Consider the following 9,499-nt stretch of genomic DNA (forward strand, 5'->3'; position numbering starts at 1 on the left):
TAGAAAATGGTTTGACGAGAATGATACTGAAATCCAAAAGCTTTTCCAGGCCAAGCGCTCCTGTCATATAGCACTCCTCTCCTCTCCTCTCCTCACCAAAGTTCTTCCCATGCAATGTACAGCCCGTCCCAGATTACGCTCAACGGCCACCCACTCATCTCGGTGGAAAAGTTTACCTATGTCAAGGAGTGTAATATCCAATGACGCCACGATGACAAAAGAGGTTGACGACCGTGTCGCCAAAGCCAGCAGCTCCTTTGGTCGCTTCCAGCACAGCAGAGTGTGGCACAATCACTCGCGTCGCCTCTTGAACAAAGTCAGAGTTTACCTGGCATTTGTCATCAGCAGTGTTTTGCATGCTCCGGAAACATAGCTGCTGTGCATGGCAGGACTAAATCACCAACATCGAGTTTCCAGAGAGAACTGGACTACCAAGCATGGCGGCTATCCACAAATTGCACAGTCCAGCTTATTTGGTTGAGTTAGTTAAAATGGTCAAACGAGCATAAATGGTTCAACTGAACAGTATGCACAACTACTTAATCAGGTTGAATTCCAGAAATTAGACAATCTTGCTCTTATGGATTAACTGCGTCAAAAATCACAGCAGAAAAGATAGTTGAACGAAAAAGAAGAGTACAATCTATCTTAATTGGTAGAAGTAGTTCAAATGGTTAGAATAGCTTAAATTAGTCATCTGTGCAAACCGCAGAATTTAGTCTTTATTTCTCAAGAAGTTAAAATAATTAGACTAGCTTAATTTGTTAAACTGTTAAGTGCCGCTCCCGCTAAGAGCGGTCCTCTCGACTTCCCGTCGGAAAAAAGTTTTCTTTTATTTTTTGCCCATGAAAAGGGTTTAGGACACATGTTTCAAAAACAGTTTAGTTGTTCTCCAATTCTCTTTTTTTGCTTCGCCACAGGCCAAAAATCATTTTTGGCCAGACCACCTCTGTGAACAGGGATCGAAAGTGTCAATTTCGAAGATTTTGTTCAGCGCGCAGCGACTGCAATAATGTAGCTCACGGAATTCTATCTTGCTACAAGCTACAAGGTGTATTCAGTTAGTTCACAGACAAAATATGGAAACTTCAGCTGAAATATTTTTCACACCAGCGTGATCAGGGGAGACCCTTCTCTTCGACCTTAATTTGCATATCAAAAATTCCCTTCTTTGTACGAAAGAATTCTCAAAATGCAGGCGTTAATCGGGCCGAATAAGCATATCAGTGCATAGTTTATACACCAATGAGGTCACGGATTGCCTCAAATCCGCGGGTATATCTCTAGCTTCCATCCACCAACTTCTTAAAAACAACGCAAATACATGTGTTTGCTCAATTGCGCTTGTGTCAAAGATCATTTGCATGATTCTTGGAATTGACCAAGATCTCCTTTTGACATTTTAAACTTCGTTCGTTTATCTTCTACGTTGAGGATTTTAGGTTTTCACAGCAACTGAATGGAGATTAGATGCCGAGTTGTCCTTAAACGTTACGTAAACGTGATCAGTCGTAACGATTGCGCGCTTGCGTGACTTAAAAAGTAGACAAAGGTGATCGGAAGGCGCCTTCTCGATAATTTACGTTGAAATATCAGGTCATGAACTATGCACAGTGTCGAGAGGATCAAAATTAAAGAATAAAATTTGGCACTCTGGTCATAACAGAGATATCGTGTTGCTTAAAATGACACAAGAACAAGTTAAAATAGGTTGCAGTGTTTATATTTACAAAACAACATGCATACACTCCGAAACAATTCTTCCAGTTTCTCCCGAGATTTAGTATACGGAACCCGATGAACTGACCTTCTTTCTGCAAATTTGTTTCCGTCATTAATGGTGTTACGCTCTTATGGACCACAACGGTTTTGAGCGACATACTCGACATTTCCCTGCGACCATCAAAATCAACTGGAAAACCCAGCTTGATGTATTGCGTTACGTGATTGTGCAAACTTTTCTATTTCTCATACGGCCTGTTTCGCAGGCCCTACGAGTTGGAACCAAAATTAGTTAATGTAACGAATTAGAATCGAGAGTTATTCAAATGGACTGAAGAATTTTACATTTTAATGAGAATTTTATCGTCTAAATGTTTATTTAATTCACGGAAAGCAAAGATTGAAGTGGCTTTGGGTATTTCAGCCCTGATTTGGAAAAAATAAAAAAGTTAGTGGTATGTTCTGAACACCAGAACACCTGAAAGGACAATGGAAATGTAATAAAAGTATTTTTTAGCATTCAGAGCAAAAAGAAGAATGTGAAGCAGTGAAAGGAGACTGAGTTTTCAACGCCATTTGTCGTAAAAGCTGCCACCAGCTTGTTATTGAACTCACTAAAATTTACCTGGAAGGCATTAACTTTTTCTGTTGCTGGACAAGTCCATTGGTAAACTATGCCAGCTGGTCTCACGAGCAGATCAAGCTCTAACGAAATTTGACAGTTTTGAAGTTTTAAGCGGATGCAAAAATCGAGACAAAAATTCGTCATGACACAATTTTTCCTTTGATTTTGTCCAGAGAGTTCTGGTTTTGTCTGCTATTGCAGATAGCCCAGATAGGCACTTACGAACCAATTTTTAGTTAAATGATAGCCTTCACTCTCGAGAAATTGCAAATATATTACTCATGTGATACGAATACAACTTAAATTCCGAAAACTTCAAAAACATCTCTAGTCAGTCTGGCTTTCTTTTACTGCCTCGCATTTTCCCTTGTGCTGTGGCTGTTAACAAGTACCTCCACCGCATTTCTAATGTTTCTTAAAGTGTTCAGATGTTTACAACATACTGTTATATCTTTTTCCATATCGTGGTCAAACTGACCGGGGAGAAACAAAATTAACTTGTAATGGAGGATTTCGCTGGATAGCTGGTAGTACGTCATATAACTCGATACGTCGTCTCAGGAGAGAAATGAGTGCTTAAATATCCAAAGCCACTCCAATCTTTGCTTTCCATGAATCAAGTAAACCTTTTTAAAAGTTAAAATTCTCATTAAAATGTAATTCAGTCCATTTTGATAACTTTCGATTCTAATTTGTTACACTAATAATTTTGGTTTTTTTTTTAGAACCCGCGAAACAGGCCATGTAGCAAGGGGAAAAATTTGCTCAATCACGTAACGCAATATACCAAGCTGGGTTTGTCCATTTGATTTTGATGGTCGCGGGGAAATGTCGAGTTTGTCGCTGAAAACCGTTGTGGTCCATAAGAGTGTAACATCATTAGTGATGGAAAAAAATCTGCGGAAAGGAGGGTTACTTCATCGGGTTCCGTATACTAAATCTCGGGAGAAACTGCAAGAATTATTTCAGAGTGTATGCGTGTTGTTTTGAAAATATAAACACTGCAACCTATTTTAACTTGTTCTTGTGTCCTTTTAAGCCACGCGGTATCTCTGTTATGACCAAAATTTTTCAAAAGTGCCAAATTTTATTCTTTAATTTTGATCTTCTCCACACTGTGCATAGTTCATGACCTGATATTTCAACGTAAATTATCAAGAAGGCGCCTTCCGATCACCTTTGTCTACTTTTTAAGTCACGCAAGCGCGCAAGCGTTACGACCGATCACGTTTACGAAACGTTTTAGGACAACTCGGCATCTAATCTCCATTCAGTTGCTGTGAAAACCTAAAATCCTCAACGTAGAAGATAAACGAACGAAGTTTAAAATGTCAAAAGGAGATCTTGGTCAATTCCAAGAATCATGCAAATGATCTTTGACACAAGCGCAATTGAGCAAACACATGTATTTGCGTTGTTTTTAAGAAGTTGGTGGATGGAAGCTAGAGATATACCCGCGGATTTGAGGCAATCCGTGACCTCATTGGTGTATAAACTATGCACTGATATGCTTATTCGGCCCGATTAACGCCTGCATTTTGAGAATTCTTTCGTACAAAGTAGGGAATTTTTGATATGCAAATTAAGGTCGAAGCGAAGGGTCTCCTCTGATCATGCTGGTATGAAAAATATTTCAGCTGAAGTTTCCATATTTTGTCTGTGAACTAACTGAATACACCTTGTAACTTGTAGCAAGATAGAATTCCGTGAGCTACATTATTGCAGTCGCTGCACGCTGGACAAAATCTTTGAAATTAACACTTTCGATCGTTGTTCATAGCGGGTCTGGTCAAGAATGATTTTTGGCTTGTGGCGACGCAAAAAAAGAGAATTGGAGAACAACTAAACTATTTTTGAAACATGTGCCCCAAACCTTTTTCATGAGCAAAAAATAAGAGAAAACTTTTCTCCGACGGAAAGTCTTAGCGAGAGTGGCACTTAAATTACTCAAGCGAATGAAAACAGTTAAACTGCACAAATTGCACGATCTCTCTTTAGACTGGATGAAGGAGTTTAGATGCTCAAACTAACTGGACAATATCTGCATGTAGGTGAATTTGTTAAATCCCACAAGCTGCACAATCTAGTTTTGATGGATCAACTAACTAAAGAGTCAAACTAGGGAAGACAGTATAAGGGTAAAAAAAGCACAATCCACCTCAAACGGTCCAGTGGCTTTAATTTTTCAATTCCTTACAAGCACAATTCTCTGAATTGGCTCCAGTACTTTAAATAGTCACACTAGCTTAATTGACTCAACTGGTTTAATAGTAAAAGCAGCGAAGAGAATTTAACTGCCCAAATTGTTGAGTATTGTTAATGGTCAAACTAACATAATATTTCTGATAGCAAAACAATGCACAATCTAGCCTTAATGATTTAGCTGCATAAATAGTCAAACTTGCAAAGACAGTTCACCTGCACAAATTGTACAGTCAACGGGTTTAACTGGCCAGATTAGCTGAAACAGTAGAACTAGACAAAATGCACACACTAGCTAAAATGATTCAACTCCTTAAAATGTCTCGTATGAGGTGAAACGCTTCCTTTGCAAGAAATGCACCAATTTGAGCATTGTAGCTACTTCGTGCATTTGTTTCCACGAAACAGTTTATGTAGTTTCACCGTTTTATTCAGTCAAACCAATACAGCGAATCTGTGGTTTACTTTGAAAACAAAGCAAAATAGCTAACAACATATTATTTGCAGGGAGATAAGACTGAAAACGTCTTATTTGACTGGAAATAGGCAAAAACTGATTTAAGACCTAGGAAGCTGAGGCAACCGTAGTTTCCTTTAGAATAAGCGAAAAACGTTTTGTTCTGTGAGCTAAAGCTGAAAGAAGCCCAAGTTTAGTTGTAAACAAACGAAAGCATGTCTTTGAAAGAAGCGCAGTTTAGTTCAAAAAAAGCGGAAAACGTTGTTTTTTGAAAGATAGAGCTGGAGACAGCGTAATTTAGCAACAGAAGAGCAAAAACGGCGTGTTCTGCTAGGTTAAGTTCAAAGCATCCTTATTTATTTGGAAACAGACAAACACATGCTTTTGGTGCGATAAAGCTGAGAACAGCATATTAAGAAACAAAAGGCAAAACCACTGTTTTTTGCAAGATAAAACTCACAATATTCCACTTTAGTGTCGAACAATCGATAACATGTTTTAAAGTTAAATAAGCCAAAATGTGTGTGACTAGCTACAAACTGGCAGAAAAACGTTTTTTAACTGTAAAAACGGTACAGAGGGAACTAAGGCATGTTTTTGGTACACTTAGGCTAAAAACGGCGTAGCATGACCTTAAAACCCGTGTGATTGAGAGAAAGAAAAAATAAGCGTGACTAGCTGCAAACTTGCAGAAAACCTTTTCTCGGTTCCACCACGCTGAAAACAGTGTAAATTAGCGACAAAAAAAGAAAACCTCTTTTTCGGTGGCATAACGCTGCAAGTAGCGAAATTTTTACGGAAAAAACTTCAGCATGTTTTTGAGGGATAAACCTGCAAAAAGCGCAGTTTAGTTACAATGATATTCCTCTTCCTGAAAAAAAAACCAGCAAAAGCGTTGTTTTGAGGGAGATTAAGCAAAAATAAGCCAGCGTAGCTCTAAAGCTCTAGGTATATGAAACCAGCCAGAAATCCTTTTCTGGGTGCAATCACGTTGAATTGGAAGAAGTTGGAATGAAATATTGCTTGATGTGTTGATGAATTGAGCCAAACATTCTGACTTGAGCAGTTTTTTAACGGCAACCTGTGTTGAAAGAATCATGACTTGTTGAGTGTGCCCCTTATATTTTTCTGGATTACTTTGCTCGTTGCTATCTCTAAATGAATTTCTGATTAAAATTAACTATGGATGATTTTTTATATGTTTCCGATGCCTGGAGAAAGTGATCCTGTGGAGTCGTTTGTGTTTCGGTAAGGACGAATTCAGATACCACTGTTAGCATGTTTATTTGATTTTGTTATCTGGAATGAATGATGTACGGAGGTATGCATCAAAAGTGTAGTCTTCCCAAGTTTGACTATTTAACCAGTTGATCCATTAAAGCTAGATTGTACAGTTTGTGCAATTCAACCTATTAAAGTAGTTGTGGATGTTCTCCAGTTGAACCATTTAAGCTAGTCTGACCAATGAAAATACGTCAACCAAGTAAGATGGAATAATGATTGTGGATGTATGAAAATCATATATGGGCACTGCGATGAAGAGACAAATATACTGTATTTCTTGACCAATAAGACAAGACCCCAAAAGCTAGAGCCCTTTTAACAGACTTGTGTTGTCCAAAAGAAAAAGCAAAACCATCAGCTATAAGGCGAAAGCAAAATTCTTGATTGTAACAGGCCATTTGAGTAAACGAACATTAGTAAATGGCTGATATGATAGAACAACAGAAATACACATGGAAATTTTTACAGCAACTTAGAACACTCGCACAAGTGGATGACTTCTCAGAAAACACCAAAGTGTCTCTCAGCAATATAGACTGTGAGGCTCCAGTGCCTGTCAAGATCTTGATTGGTATGGAGTTGGACGTATCAGTTGACAATGACACGGAACCATGGTGGATGAAGGGCTGAAAAAGATCCATGACAGATTTGCAGGGGCCACTGACTTCACTCACAGCACTTGCTCGAGTCCTCTGTCTTAGAACTTGGGGATCCATTTCCTTACAAGCACATTTGCAGAGGTTGTGGCACGCTGGTTAGACATTGCAAACGCCTCAGCCCTGTTAGTAAGACTGCACTGAACTGTTAAAATGTTGTGGTGTCCTCTCCGAGACCGTGGCAAGGGAGCAACAATGTCAATATGGATGCGTTGCATGGGGTTGCCAGAGGTAAATGACCACAGTGGTGCTCTGGGTTTTGCCCTTGGCTTACACTCGGCACATATCAGACATCGATCGCAGTAACAATGCCAGGCCTCCGGAATCTAGCTTTTTTCTTCATTAGACTCTCCATTCCTCCAAAGCGGGCGCCAGCAACGCCATCATGAACTTGGACAAGGGCCTGCTCCACTAACTGTTTCGGTGCGACCATCCTCAGTTTAGCTTGAGTAGTGTGGGCAGCTGACTTTATATAAAGAACCCGCTTTTGTAGCAACAACAGTTCAAACTGGGCCCAGACAGCACAAGGAGCATAGCCCATTGACGTGAAGTTCCTCGACAGCTGGTTTCCTCCACTCTTTCAACACACGACAAAGTACCACCCTGATATCTGGATCATCTCTTTGGGCCTGTGCAACCACTTCTGGGTACCAACAATTTCCCACTTCACTTGAGGTTTCACCGACCGGAAGGTCTCTAGTAACAACCGTAACTTGGGATAATCCTGTTGGAGTACACGATGGACAATTCCCATGTTGTCGTCTGGGCCTTCTAGAAAAGGCGTCTGCATTGTTGTGTAACCTCCCCGGGTGACTTGTATCTCAGAATCATACTGTAAGCGCCCTAGCCAACGGGCCACTTGACCTTGAGGCTCTTTAAAAGACATTAACCAGACTAATGAGTGATTATCAATCCTCAGGCGCAATTTTTTGTCCCACCAAGTAATAGCGAAAATGGTCCACATTGTTTACCGTAGGCCGATGCAGATGTTCCTCGAGGAAAGGGGCCCAGATAATAACATCATCCAAATACGCAAGACAGTGTCTCGAAGTCGGTTCACTGAGTGCTAGATTCATCAATCTGGTAAGTCTAGCTGGCCCATTCGTGAGTCCAAAAGGCATAACCCTCCATTGGAATTGTCCACGATGGGTCGAGAATGCTGTTTTGGGTCTGTCCTCTTCTTTTACTTGCATCGGCCGATACCCAGACGCCAAATTAAGACAGGAAAACCATTGGCCACCACCCAGCGTTTCCAAGACATCATCGGTCCTCGCAAACGGTATTGCATCTTTCTATGTACACAAATTCAGTTTGCGGTAATCAATGCACATACGGTAACTTTCATCATGTCTCCTTACCAAAACAACCGGACTGCTCCAGGGGCTCTGCGACTCTTCAACTCTACCATTCGCTAGCGGCTCGTCCAGCTGTTGATTTATGATCTCCCCCTGGTGCGGTAGTATGCGACGAGGAAGCTGCTTGATGGGAGCATGCTCACCAGTGTTAATGTCGTGTTCCATAAGATCTAATCATTCTAAATCAGAATTGTTAATTGCAAATATGCCCTCATATTGGTCTATCAGTAGGGAAAATTGCCTTTTCTGCTCATCTGAAAGCCCATCTGAACTTGGCTGGATAACTTTTGCCCTTCTATTCTCTCTTTTTGTACTTTCCTGCTTATCATCCTCAATATTTCTGTCTATAACTGAGCAGTATGGATGGTTAGGTGCCGATGGACTACCGCCAATTTGAGTAGGAGTAGCACTGCCACTTACACCGCTGACGGTATGGTATTCAGCAACAGGGAGAGGTGATCGTAAGGTGAGAACTTTGTCGGAGAAGTTGGCCACCCGAACAAGAGTCTGTCCTGCCTCTGGCACTACTAGGGAACGAGCCATACTTATCTTAAAGGCCCTTGTACTTCTTTTCACCCCTACAGGATTCTAGGGCTTCCGGAACTCTGTTCGTAACCTCCATCTGTTCTAGTTCTTATCTCTTGTTCAGTCCCCGGTTCTAGCTTTATATCTGCACATAAAAAGATTCTACAAACACGTAGGGTTAGCCAAACCTAACCAAACCAAACCCTAAGCCTGACCCAAACCCTAACCCTAACCATAACCCTAAGCAATTACTGGTGTAGCCTTGCAGCATCTGAGTGGAATTTCCGACTTACGCTGTTTTGAGCATTATCGAATGGAAAACATACTTTTATTTGTTTGCAATTAAACCGGGCGATTGTGAGTTAAAGCTCACAAAAAAGCGTTTTCGCCTTTTGGTTTCTAAAATACGCTGCTTTCAGCTTTATCGCACCCAAAACATGTTTCCAGCGTAACTGCATCGAAGAAACGTTTCTGCCTCTTTGCAGCTAGTCACCTTAAGTAGAACTTGATTTCACTAAACCAACGTTTTCGTTTGTTTTCGGCTAAGTTACCACTGTCCTCAGCATTATCTTTCTACGAACAACGCTTTGTACCCTTTTGTAATTAGACTACGGTTTTTCACGGTTTATCGCACCAAAGACATGTTTTGGTCTGTTTGCAACTAAATTAAACT

The sequence above is a fragment of the Pocillopora damicornis genome, chromosome 7 (genome assembly GCF_964200805.1).
Source record: "Pocillopora damicornis chromosome 7, jaPocDami1.2, whole genome shotgun sequence".
Taxonomy (NCBI): Eukaryota; Metazoa; Cnidaria; class Anthozoa; order Scleractinia; family Pocilloporidae; genus Pocillopora; species Pocillopora damicornis.